Source organism: Triticum dicoccoides, chromosome 1B (genome assembly GCF_002162155.2).
Source record: "Triticum dicoccoides isolate Atlit2015 ecotype Zavitan chromosome 1B, WEW_v2.0, whole genome shotgun sequence".
Lineage (NCBI taxonomy): Eukaryota > Viridiplantae > Streptophyta > Magnoliopsida > Poales > Poaceae > Triticum > Triticum dicoccoides.
The window spans coordinates 54,491,814-54,497,663 of NC_041381.1; positions in this window are offsets into that span (position 1 = coordinate 54,491,814).

Genomic DNA, 5,850 nt, shown 5'->3' on the forward strand with positions numbered 1-5,850 from the left:
GCAGTCAGGGGGTGAATTGTTTTTTTTGCCCGGACGCACTTCCTTGCATGCGAAGATGTAGCTGGTGGGTCCCGGCAGTCAGGGGGGAATCGTTTTTTTTTCAGATGCACTTCCTTGCGTGCGAAGGTGTAGCTGGTGGTTCCCAGCAGTCAGGGGGGAAATGTTTTTTTCGTGAAATAGGTGGCCCGTCCAGTGGGTCCCTGCTGTCAGGTGGAGGAATAATTATTTTGCACGTAATAAGGAGGCACTTCCTTGCTGCGGCCATGGACCCAGCTGTTAGCCTCTCCATGCACAGTACTCTTCCGATGGAAGTCGGTCATTGACCATATTGACCACGCCGCGCCGAGAGCACCACGGCGGTGGACGACAGCGAGGCCTAGGAAGGGGACGACACGGAGGCAGGGAAGACTCGGCAATTGTTTCCCACGCGGAGGGGAGTATGACTGTACGAGGGTTTACTGGTTCGTCTGCCGTTGCCGGAGAATAACAGCAGGTGTGGGTGAGTAGAGGGATGGCTAGGCCAGCGATGGGAGTACGGTGGAGCGGTGAGGCCTACGCGGCAGCACAGCCGGCCACGGGGAGGAGGGAGCAGGCAGTCCTGCCGGCGCTTGTTTGAGCAGCTGGAGCAGGAAGAGCGGAGATTGAAGAAGCACGACGGCCGTTGGATGGACATCCAACCGTCACTGCTTATGTGTCAACCTTTTTTTTAGGAAAGCCTCAAATCTGTGGAAAACAGCATACAGCCCATCTGCTATTATTTTTAATAATTTACAGCCCATTTGCTAATTCTTAAGGTTTTTTTTGGAGCCCATATTCTTTTTGTTAGCATTACAGCCCATATTGTGGCCACGGTTAAAAAATTATACGAAATTTTGCATATTTCGGTGCAGTCCGAACTGTTTTTAATCCCGAAATTTCGACTCACATTCAAACTGATTTTAAAAATAAATGTATATCAATATAAAATCCAAAAAATTCTCCACGCATAAAAATTAATGTAATTTAAAATCTTGAAATGAAATAAAAATTGAAACTAATTGCCGGTTTGATGTGTTTCAAAATTGTACAGCCCATTTCTCATTACTGATGGGCCATTTTCTCGGCCAGCCGAATGAAAGCTCTCCTAGTCTTGAAAGATTTACAGCCCAACAGGCCTGACAAAGCGACTTACTTGGCAAATCACAAAAAAACTATGCTGTGGCCATGGACCCAGTTGTCAGCCTCTCCACGTACAGTACTCTTCCGATGGAAGTCGTTCCTTGACCATGTTGACCATGCCGCGCAGAGAGCACCACGGCGGTCAACGACGACGAGGCCTAGGAAGGGGACGACGCGGACCCGGGGAAGAGGCGGCAGTGGAAGCTCGCGCGGAGGGAGTATGAGGGTTCACTGGTTCGGCTGCGGTGTGAGGCTGCCGTCGCCGCAGGGCCTGGCCAGCGGTGGGAATAGTAGGGGGCGGTGAGGCCTACGCGGCAGCACATCCGGCCACGGGAAGCAGGAGCATGCAGCACGATCGGTGCTGCTTTGGGCGGCTGGAGCAAGAAGACCAGAGGTTGAAGAAGCACTACGGTCATTGGATGGACATCGTACGGTCACTGGAGCTAGAATCGTTTATATTGACTAAGTTGAAAAAGCCCTCCGTCCCCGTCAACTTAGTAGGCCCACAAGTCAGCCTCCCAAAAACGTGGGTCCTGGCTAGCAGGGGGGTATTCATTTTTTTGTGTGTAATAAGGAGGCACTTCCGGTGGGTCCGAGCTGACAGCAGGGGGAACATTTTTTTCGCAAAATACGGTGGCCCGTCGGGTGGGTCCCAGCAGTCAGGGGCAAACGTTTTTTTCACGAAATACTGGTGGCCCGTCCGATGGGTCCCTGCTGCCAGGTGGAGGAATAATTATTTTCCGCGTAATCAGGAGGCACTTCCTTGCGACTGTCGTGGACCCAGCTGTCAGCCTCTTCACGTACAGTATTCTTCCGATGGAATTCGGTCATTGACCACATTGACCACGCCGCGCCGAGAGCACCACGGCGGTTGACGATGGCTAGGCCTAGGAAGGGAACGACGCGGAGCCGGGGAAGACGCGGCAGTGGATGCCCACGCAGAGAGGAGTACGAGGGTTCACTGGTTCGGCTGCGCTACCGTCGCCGCAGAATAACAGGGGGTGTGGGTGAGTGGAGTGGAGGGATGGCCTGGCCAACGGTGGGACTAGTATGGAGGCGGTGAGGCCTCCGCGGAAGCACAGCCGGCCACGGGAGGCAGGAGCAGGCGGCATGACCGGCGCTGCTTTGGGCGGCTGGAGCAAGAAGACCAGAGGTTGAAGAAGCACTACGGCCGTTGGATGGACATCGTACGGTCAGTCGAGCTAGAATTGTGCATATTGACTAAGTTGACAAAGCCCTTCGTCCTCGTCAACTTAGTAGGCCCCGTCAACTTAGTGGACATCGTATGAGGAGTATTCTTTTTTGGGGCATAATAAGGAGGCACTTCCTTGCGTGCGAAGATATAGCTGGTGGGTCCGAGCTGTCAACGGCGGTAACGTTTTTTTCACGAAATACAGAGGCTCTTTTAGTGGGTCCCAGATGTCAGGTGGAGGAATCATTATTTTGCGCGTAATAAGGAGGCATTTCCTTGCGTGCGGCCATGGACCCAGGTGTCAGCCTCTCCACATACAGTCCACTTCAGATGCATGTCGGTCGTTGACCATGTTGACCAAGCCACGCCGAGAGCACCAGGGCGGTGGACGACGGCGAGGCCTAGGAAGGGAACGACACGGAGGCAGGGAAGACTCGGCAGTTGTTTCCCACGCGGAGGGGAGTACGACTGTACGAGGGTTTACTGGTTCGTCTGTCGTCGCCGGAGAATAACAGCAGGTGTGGTACTGTGGGTGAGTAGAGGGATGGCTAGGCCCGCGATGGGAGTACGGTGGGGCAGTGAGGCCTGCGCGGCAGCACAGCCAGCCGCGTGGAGGAGGGAGCAGGCAATCCTGTCGGCGCTTGTTTGAGTGGCTGCAGCAGGAAGAGCAGAGATTGAAGAAGCACGACGGCCGTTGATTGGACATCCAACAATATACAGGCCATCTGTGGAAAGCCTCAAATCTGTCAAAAACGGCATACAACCCATCTACCATTATTTCAAATAGTTTACAGCCCATTTGCTAATTCTTACGGGTTTTTTTGGAGCCCATATTCTTTTTGTTAGCATTACAGCCCATATTGTGGCCACGGTTAAAAAATTATACGAAATTTTGCATATGTCGGTGTGGTCTGAACTGTTTTTAATCCCGAAATTTCGAGTCACATTCAGACTGATTTTAAAAATAAATGTATATCAATATAAAATCCAATAAATTGTTCACGCATAAAAATCAATGCAATTTAAAATCTCGAAATGAAAAAAAGATATTTGAAACTAATTGTCGGTTTGATATGTTTTAAAAATGTACAGCCCTTTTCTCATTACTGATAGGCCATTTTCTCGGCCAGCCGAATGAAGCTCTCCTCATCTTGAAAGATTTGCAGCCCAACAAGCCTGATAAAGCGACTTACTTGACAAATCACAAAAGAAAACTGGGCTAGCCATTTTCAGAAAGAAAAAAAACTACTGGGCTGGTCTGTGGTAAACATAAAAGAAAAGGCTGTCTAGACAGGCCAGAGTGTCCCTTACAGCCTAGTTGACACCCTACTTCTGTCTCAAAAACAAATTAGATAAATGCCACTCCAATTATGGCGATTCATAAAAATGCCACTGCAATTTCCAAACTTTGAAAAATGCCACTGCAGTTTGCAAACTTTGAAAAACGCCACTCCAGACTTCGAAAAATGCCACTAGAAATGGCATGAAATGGCATTTTTCAAAGTTTGGAAATTGCAGTGGTATTTCTCAGAGGCATTTATCAAATTAACCCAAAACAAAAATAAATGGGCGAGCTGCTGGGTCCCTGGTGTCAGCCGCTCGTTGTGCAATTCTCTCGTTTATTGACTATGTTGACAATGGCATGGGACCCAGATGTTAGAAATCCACTAGGAGGAGCCATTTTTTATTGGCTTGAAATAAGGAGGCACTTGCTTGCGTACTGCCATGACCTTGGTGGGTCCCTGCTGTCATCCTCTCCACGTATAATCATCTCCTGATTGTGTATGCGTCAACTTGCTAGGCCCACAAGTCAGCCTCTAAACCCGTGGAGGACAAATACAACCCATTTAAAAAATAACAGCCCATTCCATACGTTCAAACGGAAAGTTCAACATTCAGAGCAAAGTAACAGGTCTGATCCACATATAGAGTACTGAACTTCCACGTTGACAACCATCATAGCCAAGTTAACTATCTACTCCCACTAGACAAGTACTAACTTACTCTTAGCTAACTAGACGATGCCGGCCGCCATCTGTGGTACACGCTAAACGCCAGCACCGGTGTCCTGCGCCTCGCCTCGGACTTGCCAGAGGTGCGATAGGGCACGTTGCTCGCGCGCGGTGGCCTTTCCATGCCGGCGTGGTCCACCGAAGCTTCGGCTTCCAAGCGGGAAACCCACTTGACGAGCTGGTAGTAAAAATCGGCGTCGTGAACGCGTGCGTACCCGACAGCCTCTAGGGCTATTTGCCGGGCGCCGGCCTCCATGTAGTCGGCCCAGTTGCGGGCGCTCTACTCGCAACTCAGAGCGTTGGTGCGCTGCTGCTCCATGTCCCGCTGGCGGTGCAAATCGGCGATATGCTGCTCCTCCGCCAGGCGGGCGCGCTCCAACAACTCCTGCTCCTCCGCCATGCGGTCGCGCTCCAACAACTCCTCGATCTGTGCATTGCCATCTAAAGACAGATAGAATGCCTCCTCCCTCCGTCTGCCTTCCGGTGAAAAACCGAACACTAGTTCCAGCGGTGACCGCCTCCGGCGTTGCCTACCGCGGACGGGCGGGGGCATGGCGGATGTGGCGAGCGATGTCGGCTGGTGGGGCCTTATGAGGATATGGCGAGTTGGGCCACAGTGGCACCCGAGAAGGCCGGGAAACAGTACTTATAGGGGGAAGGTAGCGCGACGGTCATCGGAATTCAATGCATAATGGCTTAGCGCGCCAGCTTGCCGTGGAAAACTAGGGAAACTGAAATTATGACTGTGTCGTCCCGTCCTATCTGGGTCGCACGCCGGCATGGGGGTCAAACAAGTGCACTCGAATCATCTCCCTCCTTGTCAATAATGATTCCACGGATTTAAAAAGCCCATAACGATTAAAGCGTATATTTTTTCGCATCAGTTAGCTGCCTTAATTATGGTCGGCTGCATGCAGGCACTCAGAATCGCTCGCAGGCAGTACACGAAGCAGCATGCAATGAGTCGCAGCCGAGGGCACACATGCAGCCACTTAAATCGCTGGAATTAATTAGGCTTAAACTTCTGCATGCCGTTAATTATTGCCATGCCTTGGTCTTGCTGCTTTGCTCATGGGACTAATAAACCCGGATGGAGGGAGTACCTTGGTTGGTGAGAGGTTTGAATTAAGCCCTGCAAACCGGAAAGGAGGTACTAGTACGTGCGTGATCCGCTATTTATTCATGTAGGATCGAGTAGGTCATTTCTTGAATTGAGCCCTGCAAACCGGAAAGGAGGTAGTACGTGCGTGATCCGCTATTTATTCGTGTAGGATCGATAGTGTAGCTTGTCAGTTTCTTCAGAGGTAGGCATTTTTATCCGTGTAGGATCGATAGTGTAGCTTGTCAGTTTCTTCAGAGGTAGGCATTTTTATTCAAAAAACTGCCACTTAGCATCTTGCATCGCAAATAAAACTGCCAGGAGTGCATTTGTAGGCTAGCTAGTGATCGATCAGTAACTTGTAAACACTGAGCGAACAGAAATAAGTA